Below are 22,691 nucleotides of genomic sequence, written 5' to 3'. Positions count from 1 at the left end.
TTTGATTGACAGGTGCTAATTTAACTTGTATTTTTTATTATTATTGAGGTGGAACAATTTTTTAAATGTTTATTTTCTCATTTGTCCATTGGTTTGACTTGGCTCATTTTTCCACTGGATATTTTAGTGTTGGTTTCCTGTGATAATTTTCTTAACCATCTTCATTCATACATTAATCAAATGTTTTGAAAGCCTACTATGTATCAGGTCCTGTGCTTGCATTAAGTATGTAGAACTTATTAATCCTTATGACATTTAAAGTCTAACCATGTAATGTATGTCCAAAGTTTTTTCTAGTTTGCCATTTACCTTTTAACTTTTTAAAAATATATTGAAGTTTTCTACAATTTTACAGTCAAATCTATAAATATTTATAATTCCTGCCTTTGGTTTCAAATTTAGAGCAGCCTCCCCTACTTCAAGAGAACATAAATTCTCACAAAAATTTTCTTCTACACTTCTACCCCCTCCGTCTGTTTTTGATGGTAATGTGAAATGTGAATTGTCACCTTTTCTGTTTCTTCCTGAGTATTTTAGTGTAGGTTTGGGAAAGGCTCCTTTGGAAGCTGTGGGCCATATGTGATATTAAATGAGAAGTCCTAGAAAATTATCTTAAATGCCTTGAAGTGGATGTATTAATAGAAAGTGACTTGGATTTACTCTGGGCCATCCCATTGAACAGAGCTAGCCCCACAGGTAGAAACAACAGTGAAACAAATTTCATCAGAAAGAATTGAAGGGTGCAAGTTTCAACAATGCAACAGGCTGCCCCAGAGACGAATGTTCCAGGTAACTAACACGGATAAGACAAATTAACCACTAGGCCAGGACATAGGGGATTCCTGTAGCAGATCAATGGTTCTCAAACTTGAGCATCAGAATCACCTAGAAGATTTGTTAAAGCGCAGCTTGCTGAAACTACACTCGGAGTTTCTGATTCAGAAGTTGGGGTGGAGCCTGGGAATTAGCATTTCTAACAAACTCCCAGGTGACGCTGATGCTGCTGGTCTGGGGATTACACTTTGAGAACCAGTAAGATAAGGAACTAAAGAAACTTCAAAGTACCTCTCTCACTCTGCGAGTTTGGGGTCCTAAGCAGTATTTCTATACTGATTTGACCACCAAGTCACCCCTTTTCTGTATTTCTCCTTAGAGCACCTATTGACACAACTGGGGAATAACTAGTCTACCTTAAATCTAAATACTAAGGCTCAGTGAGTTGTAAAGAAATCCTTCCCATCTTCACACGTTCTGTTACTAGATTACTAATTTCAAACACAGAAACGCAGGGGAATTCAGAGATCAGAGCATGGACTGCAGTGGTTTTCCATCTGTTCGCACATTGTTATCACCTGGAGAGCTTAAAGGTCCTACTCTAAAGGTGCTGTTTACTTGTTCTGGGATGAGGTCTGGGCACTCACAGAATCACCTGGGAATCATAAACGCTCCCCGGGTGATTCTAATGAGCATCCGGGGTTGAGAAGCAGTGAGCTGGTCCAGTTCCCTCTTTTTCACTCAGGGCAGCATCTTCTCTTTCCTTTTTGAAACAATTTCAAGGCAACTCTCCACATTCCTTCAGAAACCTTAAGAGTAAGATAGGCTGATCACACTCTTCACGTGCTTTTCACAGTCCCTTTCCTATCAGGAAGATGGTTAACCTAGACTGAGGCTGCCATATCATTGTTACTGCTTGAGTAAAGAAGATGGAAAAGAGAAAACAGAACTCAGCCTCATATGTCTTTCCTGGATGGAATTCAATCATCCACCGACCAGCCTGACCCATCCCCAGGCACTTTTACTCCAAATTGAACTCCACCCCACTTCACGTGCTCCCGGAGAACCCACTGGGTTTGGATGTCATCTGCTTTCAGATCTGGCATCAGGAGGCTGGTACATTCCATTACTATCTGCAAGAACAAAATACTAAAGCTCACTCAGAGCTTGTTTTGCAAGCCTGGATCTCCTTGTAACCAGAAGAGACCCAGGGAAACACACACGTAAATGTACATAAACAATGTTTGAAACTCATCTGAAGTAAAGCCTCAGAGGTTGTGAAATCCTCCCCAGCTGTTTCCAATAAGGGTATGAGGCCAGTCACATGGGCACCATGTCTCCCTACTGTCGCAGAGGCGAGAATAGCCTGGGCAGGTTATCCCCCAAGAGAGAGGTCATCCTCCGCCCAGTCCTTCTAAAGCAGGTGAGCCTCCTGTAGCATAAACAGGCCTCAGAGAAAGTGTCTGCACTCTTGCATTCTCTCTCCTGTCTTCTCTGTCCTTCATATTTCCTGCATTCCCTCTTTCTTCTAATCCCTTTCCTTTTTTTCTTTTCCCTGTTCACTGCCAATTTCTAAGGCCTGCCATGGCTGCTTTCCCTCAACAAAGACACCAATTGCACTCCCACCAAGAATCCATTTCTGGGCTGGGCACTAGGGATATCCATTAGCAGAGTACTACATTCTGGCTTCCAGGAGTTCATGTATGTATGTATGTGTGCAAAAGAGAGTGTCACACACTGTATGAACTGCAAATGCTTACAGAAGCATAAACCCTCTCATGATAACTTGGGGTAATGATGATCTCCACTTTAAAGAACAGAAATTGAGGCTCAGGGAAAATTAAATTTTCCAAGGACACACAGCTCGTAAGGAGGTCTGGGGCTTGAATTCAGGACTTTCCGACTTGAAAGTCAACACTAGGGATTCCTGAACTCCTTCATGCATTCAACAGATACTTGTTAGACGTCTTCTAGGAGCCAATGAGCACTGTATTGGTGCTTGGTATTCAAGATGAATGAATGAGCCCTGTCCCTGCCTTCGAGGAACAGGGACAAACAGGAAGCCCGCAAGCACTGCCTGATGTGAAAGGCTCTGTGATGGAGCTGAGTGCATGAGATGTGGGAGCTATACCCAGGAAGGGTGTCTCACCAGCCTTGGAGTCCAAATGCCTTCTTGAATGGACATTTAAGCTGAGACAAGAAGGGGGAATGGAGTTGGGAGGAGAGAATATTCTAGTGACAGGGAAGCTTGCTTACAGATCTGCAGGTGAGACTGTGGCTCCTTCAGGGAGACACAAGGAGCGGGGTACAGAGGAGGACAGAGTAGGAGGCAGTGAGAAGAGGGACTGTGGTGAAGAGGAACCTGAGTTGCCGGTCATGGGAGCCTGGTCTGCCAGCCTGAGGAGGCTGGACTCCACCCTGAGGACAGTGGAGACTTACTGCAAGAGTTTTAAGCAAAGGCGTGATCGGATGTGCATTTTAGAAAGGTCACACTGGTTGCAATGTGGACACAGTGGCAGTGAGAGAGGCTGGCAGCCTGGAGCACAGAGTGGTGGGTGAGGAAGACAGCCTGGATTCACGAGATGTTGAGCAAATAATCACAGATTTGGTAACTGCCTGGGTATGGAGGAGGAGAGTGTGGAAGGTGTGAAGGAGGACCTCCAGGATTTGGCCCAAGCGACATTGCTGACTGTGCTGCCTGCCATTCACCAGGATGAGGACAGCTTTGGGAGGGAAGATGAGGACGTCGCTTTTTAACTTGTGGAGTTGGCGGTGCCTGTGGGACATCCAACAAAAAGGACCTGCAGCAGGTCGGGACCAGGGTGAAGCATGAAGGCATCTAGGGCAGGAACTCTATGGGTTACTCACTGTCAGGGTTGCGTGAAAGCAAGGACCTGCAAGTACATGCCTCCTTAAATTTTGTGCCCTCAACACCTCGCGTGCCTCACCCTAGTCAGGGGGAAGTCTTGCTCCAGTGAGAGTTCTGGGCTGGAGGCAAAGATTTGAGAGTCACTGGTCATGGCAGTTAAGACCAATGTGACTAGAGGGGAAACCAGAGGGAGGGGTAGAGAGAAGAGAAATAAGTGAATTACTGAACCCTGAGGGTCACGTCCTTTAAGTCAGGGTGGAGAAAAGAAATAGAGCAGGAAGACAACTAAGAAGGACCAGCCAAGGGAAAGAGAAGTTGTGAGAGGGAAGTCTGGGGTCATGGAAGCCAAGGGAAGATAATACATTATGGAAGAGGGTGGGGTGTCAAATGATGGGAAATTAAAATGCAAACTGAAAGCAGTCATCTAATAAGACTAGCAATAAGGAGGTTATGGTGCCCTTAGTGACCCGAGCTCTGTGGGATGATGGGGATGGGAGCAAAGCTTAACAGATAATGGGAGGGAGAGCCAAGGCAGTAGCTGGAGGAGATCTAGAGTTGGAAAGAGTTCTTCATCTTAGTAAGACTTGAGCATGATTAAGTGCATATGGCAGAGATCCAGTAGAGGAAGGGGTTGAAGACAAGAACTCACTGTTAGACTGCAGGAATTCTTAGTAGAAGGGGTTGGAGAGCTTAGGAGGAAGTGCCAGTCCTCCTTAGTGACATGGGTTGCAGAGCCCAGGTATGAGTGAGATGGCAGGAAGTAAGGACATCCCTGTGGGAAGTGATGGGCTCTGTTCTCCCTGTGATGCAGCTGGAGGAGTGGAGCAGCTGAAACTGGAGCTCCTGGAAACAGCTACACCTTGGGAACCCCATTGCTCCTGTACTGGCAGCACTTCTCCACATTCCAGAGTGAATGTCTCAGGATTAAATAAAATGATAGGTATATATAATTTGAAAAGATGGGAGTTTATTTTCTTCCCTTCGTTCCCCCTGAAAAAACTGCCATTGATTTCAGAGAATCTTAGTTACCTCTTAACCTGTAGGAAAAGCTTTTTCTCAGAATTATTTTATGTTCAAACCAGCAATGACCAAAAGAACCAAGTTATCTACATATTGAAGTCTTATATGAAAGTCGTTTTTCTTGCACAATAAACAATTAAGTTTACATTAGCTCTTTACGTTGAGCAAATGGACATCTTCAGAATTCCTATCTGATACCAGGTATAAGGTCCCAACAGTTCTGGAGGGGAAGTCTCCTGACCTTTTATAAATTTTTGTAAGAAATGGATCATTTTAAGAAAAAGGAAGAAAAAAGAGCAAATTATAGGAAATGTTCCTAGAGGGTGTGATTTCTTCTGGCACAGCATCTTCCCTGGATGTTTGAATTCTCCGTAGTATTCATTCACTTCTCACCCTTGGAAGCCTCTCCTTTGCTGTCTCATTGGAGGGGGACATGAGTACTTAGAATTCTTGGCTTAGTTTGCTGAATTTAAGGAAGAAAAAGTTCAAAACACTCTCTGTCCACAGCAAAAACCAACTGTACCCAAAACCTGCAAAGTTAACTTTTTTCAGAGATGTTAAACCCAAAGTTGATACCATCTTGGGATTTTTTTTGCCAACTTCCTTCTTCCATGGTAGGAAGTGTCTCTGAGTCAATACATATGAAAGCAATTGCTGTGGTTGAGCTATCTTCCTCTCCCTCTCTCTTTCCCCCTCCCTCTCTGTCTCTTCCAATCCTCACAATCTCATCCCCCTTTTTCTCCAAGCATTACACACTCACATTCACACACATTCCTCCTCCTCCTTATCATCACCGTCATCATCATCATCATCATTTTGTAGCTTCTTTCAATTTCAACTTGTAGGACTTTCAACTTCAGATTGTCTCATCTCCCAAACAGCTGCAACAACAGAAGGTCAAGTCCTGGAATCAGGTTGCAAATAGCAAACAGAGGAGAAGTAAATGCTAAGGCTGAACAAGACAGGGATGGGAATAAAGCAACCCTGTTCAAATTCTCTGACCTCATTTTCTCCCCTCCAAACAAAATCAGGATTGAGGTAGGTAGGGCTGAGCTCTAGGGTCAGAATTGTACCCAAGTGTATAATATTTTAGGAGGTTTGCTACTTTTTCTAAGCATGATGATCATGTCTAGCCACTTGGCTTCTGTGGGCCTACTCCTCCAGCTGATGGCACCAGAAAAGATCATCTCGAGGGACATTCAGCATCTCCGTGATAAGCCTCCAATAAGAATCATCAGAATCCAGGCTGGTGGGAAGTTCTGTTCTGGCCAGAAAGTACTGGGTTAGATTATACATGGCAAAATCTGACCTAGGAGATAGGCTTTTGAACAGTGTGGGGAAGAACCAGCCTGCTATAAAACATCCACACCCACCCATCTTCGTTCAGCATCTCCATGACCACCCCAACTCAACCTGACCCTCAGTCGCAGAGTTGGACTGGCAGTTCCTCATAATCCCAGACCCTTCATTTTAGAGGCACCAAAGCTGAGGTCTGGAAAGGTGGTCTGGAGAGATCCCCGAGCCCTCCCAGGTCCCTTATCTCATCTGTTCCCCATCACCTCCTTACTTTATCCTCTTTTTGATATAGGAAAGATGAGGCTCAGATAAGATCCTTGCTCTTTTCAAGGTCACAAAGAGTGTTGGTGGAAGTGGCAAGACTGGAAACCCACCAGCTTGACACTGCCTGGCTCTCCTTGAGTCCTCACACCAGGCCAGGAGAGGAGGATAAGCATCCAGACTGGGCCTTATCTCTTGAGGAGAAGGCAGAGTTAGTCCTTGCCACCCAACCCCTTCCCCTCCTGTCCTCCTACCTCTTCCCACCTCCCAGTACCTTTCCATTTTTATATCTTGCCCAAGATGACATACCCACTGATGTCTTCCCACACGGGCCTGCTCTCCTGCACAGGATGCTGTGCTCCCAGATCACCTCATGCTCTCCCTGATTCCACCTCATGCTCTCCCTGATTCCACCTCATGCTCTCCCTGATTCCACCTCTCGCCGCCTCCCACTTTACCACCAACACTGTGTCTGGGACAGAAACTCCTTTCATCCAGTTAATACATCTTGAGCTCCCGCTCTCCAGCAGGCACCAGGCTAGGCAGTGGGGATTTAGCATGAACAAGGCGAGATCCCTGCCCTTGTGGAGTGTACACTGGAGTGGTCAGAAAAGATCACTAAATTACAGCTCCACGTGGTAGATGGTATGAGGGGGAGTTTGGAGTTCTCTGGGAGCATAGAGCCAGAAGATTTAACCCAGGCTAGGGCATCAGGGCAGAATTCCAAAGAGAAGTAACTATTTGGCTGAGATCCAAAGGACAAACTCTTCCAGTGCAGGGAGAGAAGGGCCTTCTGGTTGGAGGAACAGCATGTGTAAAAGGCCAGAAGGGAGAGGAACTGAGAGAGTACACACAGACCCGCAACCAGGGAGGGTAGGGAGTGCAGCAGCCCTCACCTGCAGGCTCCACTTTCTCCAGTCTTTGTCCACCCAAATCCTTCAGGCACTCAGCACTCAGCCAAAGCTCGAGACCTTCTCCCAGTCAAGGCTCATTGTCTGGCCCTTCCTTCCTCCTCTGCTTACAGCCACAAAATTTAGCACCAAGTTAATTTTAACTAATACTGACTTTTCACTCCCTGAATAAGTTGTAAGCAATCTGAGGGAAGGAACCATGGCTTTTTTTTTTTTTTTTTTTCCTAGACTTTCCCTCACAGCACTGAGGACCTAGCTCAATGTGTTTCCTTGTCCCAGGGAGTATGGTTGTTTCTGCAACCTCCAGGCCACAGCTGTTTGCAAACTTTTATGATGTGTCTTCATAGGAAACTGCATTTGAGTCACAAGAAAAGAGACAGCTGAATGAATCCTCCATGTTTTAATAAGGAGAGAGAATTCACAAGGTCTTCTAGGGATATATCCAGATAAAATGAAGCTGATTAAAAATTTAAAACACTAAACTTTTATTATCATTGCTATTCATACTTTTGTCATGGCCATTAATAACTTTTGTTTCTTTAAGTTTGTTTGAAAATAGAAAATTCGTTTTTAAAAAACTCTCCAAGGCTTTACCAGTCTCACTTTATGAATTTGTTCTTGTAACATTTGTTTAATATTAGTGTTTTCCCATTTTTTTTTTCTTTTTGGCTAATACCAATGAGAGCAATGTCACGTTGAGAATCCACAGTGATGACAGAGCTAGCTGTGAGGGTGCTCATTCCATTCCTCTGGCATTCAGCACCTCTGTCCACTTCTGTGTTTGCCCCCAGCATCTGAATTTGGTTGCTTCACTGAATGGTGTGGCCCCACCAGCTGGCACCCAGGCATTGACTGGCCTCAATTACTGTGACCTACGTTTTAAGGACTCTGTGGCCCTGACTTAAGTACAAGCTTTAAATGGGAATAAATCTTATATAAGCCTTTCCATTTACTCTCCTGCTTATTAAAGGTGAATTGCAATGGAAAACCCTAAAAGTCACAGAGTCTGGAAACTTGGATATAATAATGGGCAGCATTATCCTTAGTGGTATAACTAGTAAAAGTGGGCCTAATGGAAAGTCCACTGTGGAATCATCTGTGTTTCTATGCAAGAAAATTATTTTCCTTCTTTCTCTAAAAAGGGAAGTAGTTCTGACCAACAAGGTTGGCTGTCTTGGGCGTGGTGGTGGAGAGCAATGGAAAGATGAGTGAATAGTGGGAGCAAGCTTAGCAGAATTCCAGAAGCCATTGCTTTAGTGTCCTACCACATCTGTAGGCCTAGGGGATGCCATGCAGTACAGAGATAGCCAAAGAAGCTGCAGAGCTGAGGCCACCTTCTGTGCTTGTAAACAATAAGCACACCCCCCAAAATCAGGAATAAGCCCATGAGAACTGCCCATATCCCATGGTCCCACAGTACCTCATCAGCTGGACTAGTGTGTTCTGCAGTAGATCCACTGCTGGTGAGCCTCAGGTTGCAAATATATTTAGTAATGGATCAAAATAGAATCTCCTAGCAAAAACTGGACCTTACAAGTAATTTGCATCAAGCCAAAAACCCATATCTATGTCCCACAGCAGGCCACTCTTAAGCAACATGAAGGCTTCCAAAAAAGTTACCCTGCCCATATGAAAATGCCAATTTTATCCAGCAACATTGCTGTGCTTTCAAATTTCTGTAGACGCCAATGCTGTAATGAATGTTCTGACCCTCAGGGTGTCATCCACAGCCAGGCTTTGTGCCTGTCTTTTGCAAAACTTACCCAATTTCTGTCCAAAAAACAGTCCAAGACTAGCTTGATAATAGATTTACGTGTCAAAGGAGAACACATAGACTTTGGATAACTTTACTCCAAAAGAATTCTCTTGCTCTCTCAAGCCCATTCTGTTAATAACATGTTTAGTTCTATTTCCAAGTTTGATTTTTTTATGGCAACAATTTGACTATTGAAATTCTTTAGCTTTGTAAACCATGGCACAAACTGTTCCCCCATGAAGAAACACAGCTTTCCATAAGCCTTCCCCAGAAACACCAACATTAGAGTGGGGGGATGTGATTTGATTTTTTGTGAGTAATCTTCCTAGCACTTCCCAAAGAGAGAGAAAAAGAGAGAGATGCAGTTTCACATACAGTTTTACATGTCGTAAATCATCTGTGGAGATCAGAGGATAAAAGTATTTCCATGACAGGAACTTAAAATCTTAAGAAAATTTTCTTTTAAGTTCTTCATTGGCCAGTGGAAGAGTTGACCGTGGCTTTTTCCTTCATGTGTAGAAAAACACTAGGCAACTTGGTAGTGAAGCAGGATTTTTCTCAGCCAATTTGCCAACTGGGACCTCCGCTGGCAACACCCCCCACACCCTGCCCTGTGTTTTAGCTTGTACCTACATTCAGCAGTTCCCAAGCTCTTGTCCCACATCCAAGAAGAATGAGGATATGCTGACAATTTGAAGGTGGAGAAGAATTTTACTGAGCAACATAACAGATCTTAGTGGAGACACAGTCAGATGGTTTCTCTCTCCCCCAGTGTGGCTGAGTCTGGGGCTTTTTATGGACTCAGAATGGGAAGTGCACGCTGATTGGTTTGTGAGTATGCAAAAATGGTTAAAGCAAAGACATTCAAAGGTAGGCACAACAGTGTAGAAAACCAATTAGGAAAGGGTAGGTATGTGTAAAATAGGTAAAGGGTGGGATCAATCAGAGGAAAATGTGCCAAACAGGAAAACGGTTTCTCAATCCAGTCTGTGGATTTGTAGCTTGGCTTTCAGGCTTTAAATTCATTTCGGCTTGGAGGTGGGGTTTTGCCGGGGACCCACCCCTATTTGCCTAGGCATTTGTCTGCCCCCTGCTGCTGTCAGTGGGATTACAAACGGACTCACATTTTTTAAAATTGTGGCCTCCCTTCTTACAAGTAGCAAAATATGTTTTTAGATCCTGAACATCTCAAAAGTAAAATCTAGAGCGGACTATCCAAAAAGGCAGTCACTAGTCACATGTGGCTATTGAGCACCTGAATGTAGCTAGTGAGAAATGACATATGCTATAAATGCAAAATACACTCTCGATTTTCAGGGAAGTAATATGAAAAAAAGAATAGGAAATATTTATTTAATGATTTTTATATTAATTATAAGTTGAAATAGCATTCTACATATATTGGGTTAAATAAGATATATTAGTAAAATTAATTTCACTTATCTCTTTTTATGTTTTATAAATGTGGTTACTAGAAAACTTAAAAGGCCCATGTGGTTTATATTATGTGTCTGTTGGACACGCTCATCCAGAGGACTAGTCTGGAAGACGCTTGTGAGAAGGGGAAATGACATGATTTCCATACAGGCCCTGAGTTCTTCAACTATTTTGATTTTTATTCACAGTAAGAATTTCAGAAATTATGGATCTCCACCCTTTCTGGTTTTCTATTAGGTCAGCTGTGACTTTGCCTTTCTGGACCAATTCCTATCCCAAACTTCTTATTCTTGGGCAGAAGTCTTGCATGCTCTAAGCCAGCATGTTAGGGGTTTGAGGTGTTCTCTTTTGAGATGGCATCCCACTCTGTTAACCCAGGCTGGAGTGCAATGGCACTGTTACAGCTCACTGCAGCCCCGACCTCTCAGGCTCCAGTGATCCTCCTGCCTCAGCCTCCCAAGTAGCTGAGATTACAGGTGCCTGCCACCACGTTAAGTGTTTTATTAAAGCAAACAAGCATTCAAGGCCTCTCTACTGCTTCTTCCCTGCAATACCACCACAGAGAAGAAAGAACTTGCATCCTTTAAAACCTTGTTCTAAGTATCTGTACATTTATTGGATTATCTGTTCTACTTTATTTTTGAAAAATTCCTGAGAAGCAAATATTAGCCTCACCTTGCTAACAGGAACCTGAGTTGACTAGAGCAATAATGATGGTTCACGTTTGCCAAAAGCCATGTAACTTACAATTATTTTCTAATATATTTATTCTGACCCTATGACATAGGTATTCCCATTCCCATTCCTGTTTTACATACAAGGAAATTATCTTTACAGAGGGTTCAAGTGCCTGGGCCCCACAGCTGATAAACGGAGGAACTAGCATTGATTCTTTCAACACATATTTATTTGTTGTCCTAAACACTGGTAAACAGGGATATGGTCCTTTCATGGAGTTTGTATCCTAAGATTCACAGCACCCAAGTGTTAAGTGCTCTACTAAGGATCAAAACAGAGCGATGAGTGGAAAGACAATGGATATCTAGCCTGCATGGTGGGAAAAGCTGTCTCTAAAGAGGTGACATTGAAGATGAGATCTGAATGACAAGAGGGAGCTGCTACGTTAAGATCAGGGGACAGCAGCAGGCACAAGGCCTGTGAGGCTGGAAAGAGCTTGGCATGTTGGAGGAACTCAGAGGCCAGCAGTGATGGGTGGGCAGTAAGGTCAGAGATGGCAGGGGACATGGCCACGCAGGCAGGCTTGTAACCTGAGGAAAGACATTTGGATTTTACTCTGGATATAACATGGAGGGGAGGGCTTAGCAGGAGGGAGACAAGTGCCCTAGCATCCTCCACACTTGGATACTGCCTGCCTCTAATTAACATTCTACAAAGATGACCAGGGATGAAGTGGGAAGAATCGGTTGTACAGAGGCCAGAGTAAAGCCTGGAGATCAGTGACAAGGTTGGAGTCCCGGGTGAGAGGCAATGGTGGTAGACAAGTGTGGACCCAATGGAAATGGTGAGAAGTGGATGGAGTCTGAAGTTTTTTGGAGATAAAGCCAGTGAGTCTGGCTGATGGATGGCTTATCCCTCTTTCCACCTGACTGTCCCTCCAGCTCTCTTCACTCCTGCAGTGTCCATCCGAAAACACTCTGCCCAGGGAAATCTAATTTCTGTTCACCCCGTAATAATGCCCAGCAGGCAGAATGAAACACTGACAAATTGTCATTATTTATTACCCCTTTGTTTTGCTTTGTTAATTCATTGCCCTGCCTAGCTGTTAGCCTCTTAATTGTTCATGTTGACTTTAGAAACACATTCAAGATGAGTAAGGAGGCCTTGCTATATTCTAAAATGGCGTCAGTGGGAATAACCAAAATGATTTTATTCTTTCACTCTCCTTTTGGCTGGCAGGAAGATGAGCTGTTCACATATTCATTTGACACACTACCATGTGAAAACCAAAAAACCAAAAGTATGCAGTGTCATATATGCAGTCATCGGCAAATGTACAAAGCACCCTTCAGCACAGCATGGTTACATGCTCCTTAGTAGGGAATGGGGGAGGAAAACTGTATTTAAGAACCAGATGTTGGCTGGGTGTGGTGGCTCACACCTGTAATCCCAGCACTCTGGGAGGCCGACAGGGTGGATCACTTGAGGTCAGGAGTTCGAGACCAGCCTGGACAACATGGCAATACCCCTTCTCTAACAAAAATACAAAAATTAGCCAGGTGTGGTGGCACAGGCCTATAGTCCCAGCTACTTGCAGACCGTGGCACAAGAATCACTTGAATGTGGGAGGTGGAGGTTGCAGTGAGCCAAGATTGTGCCACTGCACTCCAGCCTGGGCAACAGAGTGAGACTCTGTCTCAAAAGAAAAAAAAAAAAGGAACCAGATGGTGTGTCATGAAGTGATAATTTGTTTGCCACTGACAGTAAGATAAAGAAGAGAGAGATCTTAGATGGAGGTGACAAGCCAGAGAGAAGGGTTGGTCTGAAAAAGACTACAGAGAGGAGGTGTTACCTAAGCTTTTCCTTAGAGGATACGCTCAGGCTCTGGCTAAACAAGGAGAAACAGGGCGGGTATGAGATCAAAACAGGTTGCCAGTCAGCAAAAGTTTACACCTGCATGCATATGTATATGCAACTACTTCTCCAGCCAGTGAAAACATTTTCTTGGCATATACACCGAGCTTCATTAATTCCCAAGGGCAATAGATGCTCTCAGTGCTAAGGAATGCAAACCCACCCTTTTTCACTTACCAGCACTACGACTCTTTTCCTCAGAACACAGAGGGGGATCAACCGTAGCAGCAGGTGCTGGGCACATCTGTGTAGACTCCACACCCATCTCTCTCTGACATGAGGGAATTTTTACTCCTACACGGCAAAGAACTACACTGCCTTAAACACCTTCCCTGGTTCCCACTGCCTGCCCACACAAGGTGTGTTATGTGGAATAATTATTCTGCAGCTGTTCATAGGTGTCAAATACATTTGGAAATTGTTGCACTTAATGTTAAAGAGGCCGTTTTCTCTGAGGACTTCAAAGATGCTTTAATAAGCTGACATGCATTGGGAATCTCCAAGGGGGAACATATGCAGCATTTCCCAAACTTGTAAATCACTGATCTGTTTTCATAGAGCATCGCTTGGGACTAACGTTCTGTGAAAGGCACTTTGGGAAATGCAGGACTGGCTAAGAAGGGTTTCCCCTAGTGCCCTCCCTGCACAAGGCAGACTGCCCCCAAGGCGCTGTTTCAGCCTGCTCGCTGTGTGTATTCCCACCTGTGGATCTCTGCTCACGCATCCCCGGCCCAAATTATCCTGCTCCTTCTCTCATTGTAAGTCAACCCAAGTCCTTTCTTCTCTCAAAAGCTTCGCTCCTCCCTCCTGGGACTGGAGATGCCTTGTGCCTCAGACCATGGTAATATTGCTTTATGTCACACTCATTTAGCTTTTGATAACTGGTTTCTACCTCTATCTCTAATACCTTGCATATGGTAGAATTAATAAATTCTTTATTAAAGAAGAAGAAAAACAGGAAGGAGGTAAAAGAGGAGAATCACAAAGAAAGAAGTAGGGAAGGGGAGGAGGAGGATGGGAGGAGCAGAGAAAGAGGGGAGAAAACCAGGGAGGTGACAGTGGGAAAGAGAATTTCACAGGATCTTGGACGTGGTATTTCGATTGAGTGTAGGTAAGAGGCAGAGCCCAGGGAGCGCAGCCTTGAGTACTTAGTGGAAAAGAAGATCCATGAGGTTCTGCATAGACGACCATCCAAGGCAGCTCCCAGGAGGTGTTCCTGGCTCCATGCCACACTTAGCAGCAGGGCAGTGCCCATTCATAGGGTGTCAGCTCTAACCAGTGAGTCCAGTGCCTAAGAGTAGGCACAGACTGTGACCCCTTAATCTAACCTATGCTTTATAATAAAATAGATACATATTTATATTTGTACTATTCAGAAAACAGCATATGTATCCATTTCTTGGGGGAGGGGCGGGTTGTAAACAACATAATACAATATCCAGTTAGTACTGAGGTGTTTTTGAGACAAGGTCTTGTTCCATCCCTCAGGCTGGAGTGCAGTAGAGTGATCACAGCTCACTCTAGCCTTGATCTCTGGGACTCAAGTGATCCTCCTACCTCTGCCTCCCGAGAGCTGGGATCACAGGTGCATACTACCAAGCCTAGCTAATTTTTTTTAGACATGGAGTCTCACTATATTGCCCAGGCCAGAGTGCAGTGGTGATCATAGCTCACTGCAACCTCAAACTCCTGAGCTCAAGTGACCCTCTCACCCCAGCCTCCTAAGTAGCTAAGATTACATGTACACATCACCTTTTTTTTTTTTTTTTTGTAGAGACAGGGTCTCACTATGCTGTCCAGTCTGGTCTCAAACTCCTGGCCTCAAGCAACCCTGCTGCCTCAGCTTCTCAGAATGCTGGTATGACAGACATGAGCCACCACCGCACCTGGCTATTACGGTTAAACAAAATCAATAACATACAAAGTGCAAATTATATAACCCTAAAGCAATCGCTGTTAAGAGGCCTACCACTAAAGCCAGTGCCTTCATTTTATAGAGGAGGGGCCTAAAAGTCACAGAGCAGCTTGAGCTGGGGCTAGAACCTCAAATCTGTGGCCTAGTACACTCACTACATAGACCATCTGAAACGCTGCTTCTCATGGCTGGGCAGCCTATAATCTCTTTGTCGGCCAGATGGCCAGTTGCCTGAGATGGAGACACAAGAAACATTCCCACATCTGCTTCCTGCTTTTAACTCACATAAAAATGGCCAGTCAGTTTAACAAACCTATTTCCCTAAAGGGACCAGAGCTTCTTTTTATTTTTTCTGTACATTTAAAACACGCCAAACAAAATGACACATGTTGTCAACAAGATGCAACAGATATCTTCCCCAAAAGCCCCTTCTTTGTAAGCTGTCAGGCCAGTTCTGTTGACTTGGTTACCTTCTGCAAAGACCAGTGGTCTTGCCAGAGCTCCACCCTGGAAAAGCTCATCCTGTGGAAGCACAGCTTGGTGGGGTCGCCAGACTCCTGTCTGACACACTGTTAAATGCCTAGATGTATTTCTTTCATGCTTGTGCAGAAATTCCATTTCAGAGTGTCGGGGCAACACCTCAGTCAGTCTCCCATATGTGGGTCATGGAAAGAGCCAGGGCCTGGACGCCAGGAGGCCTGGGTTCCAGTCAACACTCCCTGTGACTTTTACAAGTCGCAAGTGGAGGACCATGCCCCCAGTGCCAGCAGCCTTGGGACGCTGGTGGGGGCACTGAGCATAATGGGCCATTGCGGGGCATGGGAGGGGGTCAGCCCAGCTGCTGCGGTCCCTCCACCAGCCCCCAGGGCAAGCCACAGCCAGGCAGTCTCAGCCAGGGCAGGACGAGGGCCAGGGCCAGAGCAGCGCCTCCACACTGAGTCACAGCCAGCCCTGTAGGAGAAAACGAGCTGAATGTGGGTGAGAACCTGAACATCCATAAGAGCCTGGTCCAGGAGAGCATTTCTGGGGCCTGTGAAGAGGGAGAAGAGAAAATGATGCTGGAATCCCCTGGTTAAGGAAAACCAAGCCATTCCCTGGCCTGCAAGCTGTATCACTTCCTCTGTGACCAGCTGCCAGGTAACTGTTTCTCCCCTTCTAAGCACTGGTACCTGGTTCGTGGGACAAGAAGACAAGTGACATGATCAAAACAAAGCTTTGGTTTGTATTTCGTTCTACTCCTTGTAAAATTTATTCATTGAGAGAGATTTTTCTCCTGCCACCAGATACAGCCATGGCAGGCCCCATAACTGTTCAGTGTATTCTCAGGCTATAAGCAGGTCCACCCTCAAAAACAAACTCCAAATTCAGTTGTAGAAAGTACAATCCGAGAGATTAATCAAAACCTCCAACTTAAGCCAGGGTAAACCTTCCTTCCTCCTCCAGCTAGCCCAAACCCCAACCCCACCCTGTGAAAAGGGAGGATGCGGTTGTCTCTCCCCCGTTTCTCCATTTTGCTCTTCTCTTCCTAGTCCCCACCCCAGTCTGTTAGCCAGTTTCTTACCCCTCCTAGGTAGGGGCAGGTGAGCAGAGGTAGGAGAAAAAGTAGGTCTTCCTTGAACTGGTCCCATGATAAGCTGTCCTGTGCTCTGTGGGCCCAGCCTGTGTTTAACACTGACTCCTTTTTTTCCCCTGGGGTGCTCCTTGGGGCTCCTTTGGGATCTTCCTTATAGCAGTTTCCTTGACGTGGGCAGATGTTTCTTTATTCCCAGTGTTTGTTTGTGGTGCTTTCACAGCCTCTGGGTCTAGCAGTCACCTCCAGCTTCTTACTGTCGAAGTCCCTCTGTCCTATTACATAGCCTCTTGTACAGCATCCAGATGACTCTGCTCTGCACTTCCTCTGTCCGACCCACATCTGGGCCACGAGAGAGACTTACAGGACGCATGGATGGGCGAACCCGATTGCAGCCCCTCCATCCTGCAGCACAGGCTGCCTCCACTTTCTCAGACATGAGAACTCTGTATTCACCATCTTCAGGGAATGCATTCCAAGTTCCCCAAGTAGCCCCAGGGGGACAGCCTCACTGCACTGGAGGCGAAGCCCAGAGAAGCCTTGATGAAGTCTCTAATGGAAGAGTCTCTGGAGACTCACAGCACAGCAACTCTTCTCTCCAAGAAATCCCTTCATACATCCTTCACCCTACCCTGGCCCCTTTTATAGCCTTCATCTGGCTGAAGAGTCCAAGCATCATGAAGTCAGTTTACAGATGTTTCCCTATTAGGCAACTTATTATCTTACAGCTCAGAGCATAGTCAAAACTTCCATTTTAACATTCATTACATGCTTATCTCAGATTTTAATTATCCACCCATTTAAATATATGCCCCATGGGGCATAGACATCATCTGGTTTATTCACTGCTACATCCCAGCTATGATAGGCGCTCAGTGAATAATTACTGAATTAACCAATTAATATTTAAGTAAAGTAGCCTCCGCTCCTCAGCCTGCAAGCCATATGAGAGTGGGAACTGAGATACTCAATATTTGCCCCCCAGTAGAGTCTAGTAGAATGCTGGCCCATAGTAGGTATTTTTAAAATGGCTTTGAAAAAAATTAATGAACCTGAGCAAAAGGCCACATTTCTCTAGGTAAGATTAATGGAGGCTCCACTGACCCAAAGCCTTTCTCCCATTCTTCTTCAAATTCTTCACTTGGCTACACTGCTTAAAACTCTACTAACCAGATATTCTATCAGTTCAAATATTTTTTAACAACAGATATCACCACTGAGAAAATGGAAGCCAGTCATTTACACTTAAGAAGACAATTTGATACAACAAACGTACAGGAAGACTATCAGGGGCCTGAAGAGTGCTGGGAGGCACTTATGAGATAGGAGATGGCAGGCCCAGAGGTGGGAGTTCTTTTAGAGGCTTGCCAGGGAGACCGTATATGCCAGGAGGTGAAAAGGAAGTGGCAGATAGAGCCAGTAGTTTTTAGAGTTCGCCTTTAGCAAGCTTCATCCTATACAATTTTTAAGAACCATTAATTTTTAGAGCTAGAAGGAACCTTTGATATCATCAGATTCCATGGTTTCCAAACATTTTTGAGCAAAAAAAACTTCTTTCAATGAAATCTTACCAGAAAGCCAATATGGAAAACAGGTAAGCAGAGATAATCTGGTTCTAGAGGGCTGTTTTAGATGGATTCTAGATGTTTGGGCTGGGAAACCAAACACACACATACACATACATATATATTAATACATACATACATGCATATACATGCATATACACACATACATATACATATATGTGCATACATACACACATACATATATTAATACAGACATGCATGCATGCATATACATGCATATACACATACATATACATATATACATACACGTATATTAATACATGCATATACACACGTATATACATGCATACATATATACATACATATACATATATACACACATACATATATACATGCATACACATATATACACACATGTACACGCACACACACAATTTTCTCAGAGTAGTCTTCAAACCTCCCCCAGAATCCCTAAGTGCTCCTGAAACACAGTGTGTCCAGACACAATGAAAGTCCCACAGTCATCGTCACCCATCACCATGTCACAGAGACTGGGCTCCAGAGGTCAAAAGAAAATGGAAGATGCTAGACCCTGCTGCTCCCCCCCCTTGATCAAGGAAAAGACCTTGTCCCCTCCACTTCCCAAACTCTTAATCTATTCTGAAAATGTTTGCCAAATCAAAGAAAGAGCCCTTTCACGGGACCACTGAAGACTTCCCCCATGAGTTTAATACTACCAACAAATATTTACTCAGTTCTTGCTACATTCTTGACCCGTGTTTGGCACTCAGAACAAGTGACCATTGTCATTGCTAAGTTAACCAGCACTCTTTGGGTGCTGCCTGTTCAACCTTCTCTGAGCCATCTCAATTGCAGTTAAACATCTAACCCACATCTTTCCATTTTTCCCCTAAATGTGCTTTGAGACACTGTGTGAACTGATCTGCTGAAATGCAGATAAACTACATCTGTCAGCCCCCATCTATGAATCTAGTGAGACTTGCAAAAAAAATGAGGTTTGGCACAATTCACTTTCGGCGAACCTTTGCTCCCAGAGATGACCACTGTTTCCTGTCTTTGGAACTTATAAGCCATCTGTTTAATAATCTGTCCTAGCTTCCTGCCAAAGACTGACATGCATCTCACCAGTCAGCAGTTCCCACCAAAAGTGCTTAGGGCCTCAGGGCCTCCCATCCCTGCTGCTGGCTAGTGTCCAGCTCACACAAGTAGCCCCCTCATCCCTAACGAGGCTTTACTGGAGAGGATGGGCCACTCACCTATTGCAAGAGCACAGTGTGAATCTCAGAGAGTTCAATTTTGTGTAATTATTTCTGTATCAACAACATCAACTCAGGGCTCAAGATCACCTAGGTGAGAGTGTAAGAACAGAGACTTCCCATGAGCAGAGCTAGGTTTGAAAGCTAGCCCTACCACTCACTGTGTGGTTTTGACTAATGACCCACTCTGAACTTGTAAAATGAGCTCATGGGAGTTCATGGTTGTGATTACTAAAAGCAATATTGTGCATTTAGTGTATGCAATATTGTGCATGAAGTGCTCAGCACAGTGACTGGTACATATCAGCATTGTTATTATTAAAAGAAAATACCCTTATTAGTTAACTACTGCAAGTCAGGGGTGGGGATGGGACAAGGAGCAGGCCTGGGTAGAGGGCCTATGTGTGAGGGGGCTGTTCATTGGCACCCAGTTCAATTCTTTCTCTAGGCACTAGGTGGTATACGGAAAAGATCCTCTTCCCTGTAGAGCTCGAATTTCATGGAGAAGAAATTATGAGAGAATGTCTGTCTCCTTTCAGTCACCTAGCTTGTGAATTTGCTACCCCCAGGTGAAACCAAGGCCCTACTGGACTGGCCCCAGACTGATTCCTGAAGAAAGCTACTTTTCAGAGGGACACACAGGTTATCTCATGGACAGGTTCTTCAGGGTGGCTTCTAACCCCCAGAGATCTCAGGACAAGGGATTCCTGTCATCTCCTTGAGCAACTGTTAGGGAGGCAGAGAGGAGCCGGGTAGAAGATCCTCAAATGAACAAGGTCAACCAAGGAGGCAAAGGTTCTAACAGTTAATTCTCCCAGCCCTTGTGTGAAACTGCAGAAAAGTCACCCCATGCCTTTGTAGATTAAAATTAAGCTGGAAAGATTCAGCTGTAGTGGGCTTTAGATGATCTGGGTCACTTTCTAAAGCCAATTTCTTTTAAAAGCCCTCGAGCTGAAGACAATAGTACTAAATGACAGCTGGGAATTTTAAGTTTTATTTTCAGTTCTGGAAAAAAAAGGTGGGGAATGGGTATCCCTTTATATTTTTATACTGAGGATAAGTCAGTAGGGAAATTTCATCATGTTGTCATTGCAAAAGTAATCAACTCAGTGTGCCATAGCCAGGAATTCAAACTGCTTGGGAAATGCAGGGGTAGTTAGCCCTTTTCACCGGAAAATACACTGGAGAGTGACGTGGGTAGGTTAAGAGCAGAGAGCTGCTGGGAAGATCCGCAGAAAGGGCAAGGGATTCTGTCTGCCAGATTCCTTCTTCCTAAAGCACTTACGCCATTTAGGTCAACCTGGGCTGTTCTAGGAGGGATAGTACTTCCTGCTTTAACATTGACCAACTTGAAAATCACACTGAGAACAAAACCATGACAGCCAGGAACCCAGCCCCAGAAGGTGAAACCCAGCCTAGAGTATCTGGCCGCTGTAACTTACAGCATTAATAAAAGGCTTACAGAAAACCAAAGGCCTATTAAATATCCCTGCCCCACCTAGACTCACCACTTAATTGGGGTGGGGATCATCAAGGCAGAAGGAGTATAAATGGTTCCAAAGGCTGGAGCGACTTTGGCCTGAAAGGCCCAGGTCCAATTAAAACAAGCCAGGACCCTTAATAACTGCTCTGTTTTGACATCGGGAAACCCACTCTAAGTTCTGTCAATGGCTATGATGTAGAGATTTTATTATGATTATTATTTCATGGACTTAATGAATGCTTAGAAGAATTAAGCCACAATAAGGCCCAAGATCACAACTTCCTTATCCACCACAGAAGGGCAGCTTGCCCCAGAGCCAGCCTCTTCTTGGGAGGCAGTCCCCAGGTCCCTAATCAGGGTCCTGGTGGTCCTACTATTCGGTTTGGGGTTGATTTAGAGCATGCACAAGCAAAATGGGCTGTAGGCCCTTGCTGTGACTATAAAGGCTTCTGTGTGCATAGTTATCTCCTCAACCTGCCAGAAATTCCCCAAAGGGAGAAAGGTTAATCCCTCTAACTTAAGGAATTTGAACCTAGGTAACATCACAGTGTCCTCCAGAAGGAGGACACACACACACACACACCCCTCCTAGTGATGAAAATTAGGGTATCTATCTCCCTTAACCAACTGGCTATGAGTACATCTTGTTCTTTTATGCATTCACCATGTTTTTGTATTGCTAATAAGCCACAATAAGCAATATTGAGTATTTCTTATTGAGTTGTATTGAGTCCTTCACCATGAGCCAGGCACTATATTATATGCTAAACAAGCTCATTATCTTTGTGTATCACAAGGCTTTCTGATTATAAGCAGTACTTATTAAGTGTTATGTTATCAATGTGTACTAAAATGACAAATTCTCTTGGTAATCATGATTCAGTAGATATAGGGTAGAACTTTGTCCTCTGCTTTTAACAAGCAACCCAAGGGATGCTTATGACCAAGTCATTGTCCTAGAAAGCTTCCCAGCTTGCCCAAAACCTCTTGACTGAAGTGCCCACAGTGCCTCGGCAGATATGATCTCATGCTAGGCAGGATGGAGCAGGCTGGTAACCTGAGGAAGGGGCGCAGACCTCGCAGCGTGGCCTGAGAACCCATTTGCTTGCCTTGGGCAGTCATGTTACGAAGCTGCCCCCTGTTGACCAGATGGTCCGAAACCCCTAGATCCTCTTTATGCAGGCTGAAACTGGGCCAGGGGGCTCCCCATGCCAGATCACCGTGCCTCTTCAGTGGATTTTCTCATGTTTTTAATCCTAACTACCATCTTGTCTAATTTAGCCTATTGTTCCAGCTTGTCCAGTTCTCGTCAGCATCCTGACTCCATCCTCCCATGCATCAGGCACCCCTCCCAGCCAAGGGTCATCAGCACACATGGTAGAAAGTGCCCATATGCCCTGTTGTCCATCTGAGACAGGAGCTTCCCCAGACCAGCAGCTTTGAACTTGACCACAGACTCCTCCACCATCAGGAGGGTCCCCTTTCTCACTATGTTAAGCCCTCCCATAAGCATCTCCATCCTTCCTGATTTTTTTTAACAGGCTTTTAGCTGCTGAAAAGCAAAATAATACCTTCAAAGGAAAGTTTTATTGGAGGGAAACCGTCTCAAACTGCAGACAGTATCTTTTTGCATTTTATTAAACCTGCAGAGTTAGAGCCATAATTTAAAGCAATGGGTGGCCAAGTAACTTGAAGTCTATTTTGGTTACCATTTTTGTTACTGATGGTTCCACCTACTCAAAAAAAAAAAAAAAAAAAAATAGTGAACAGAAATACTCATATAGGAAGCCAGGGCAGTCTCATGGCTGCAAAGAAACACTGGTTCTGTGCCCTGACCTTCCTCTTTGTGGCTCAGATTTTCCACCTAGGGGAGTGTGATTTTCGTTCTCTCCTCTTCATACAGAGCTGCTGAAGGGGTCCTTAAGAGAAGGCTGTTCTAGACTTTGAGTCCTGACCAAAATTAAACCATCGCAGTTGTAGTATCTTTCTCTTAAAGTGGGTTTC

At 44.6% G+C, this 22,691-nt stretch overlaps 1 protein-coding gene and 1 long non-coding RNA gene across 2 annotated transcripts in view; one reads left to right on the top strand and one right to left on the bottom strand.

Annotated features, from left to right (window-relative positions):
* ANTXR1 (ANTXR cell adhesion molecule 1) overlaps positions 1-22,691 on the top strand; it is a 238,011-nt gene that overhangs the window by 186,792 nt on the left and 28,528 nt on the right. The window lies entirely within an intron of this gene.
* Positions 4,591-5,544, bottom strand: LOC141408335 (uncharacterized). The gene is made up of 2 exons (XR_012422306.1): positions 5,424-5,544; positions 4,591-5,126 (listed from the first exon to the last, which is right to left on the bottom strand). It is a non-coding gene; the product is annotated as an uncharacterized lncRNA (long non-coding RNA).

The sequence above is a fragment of the Macaca fascicularis genome, chromosome 13, assembly GCF_037993035.2.
Source record: "Macaca fascicularis isolate 582-1 chromosome 13, T2T-MFA8v1.1".
NCBI lineage: Eukaryota > Metazoa > Chordata > Mammalia > Primates > Cercopithecidae > Macaca > Macaca fascicularis.
The sequence above is the reverse complement of the archived record's forward strand: the minus strand, read 5'-3'. Positions and strand labels throughout refer to the sequence as shown.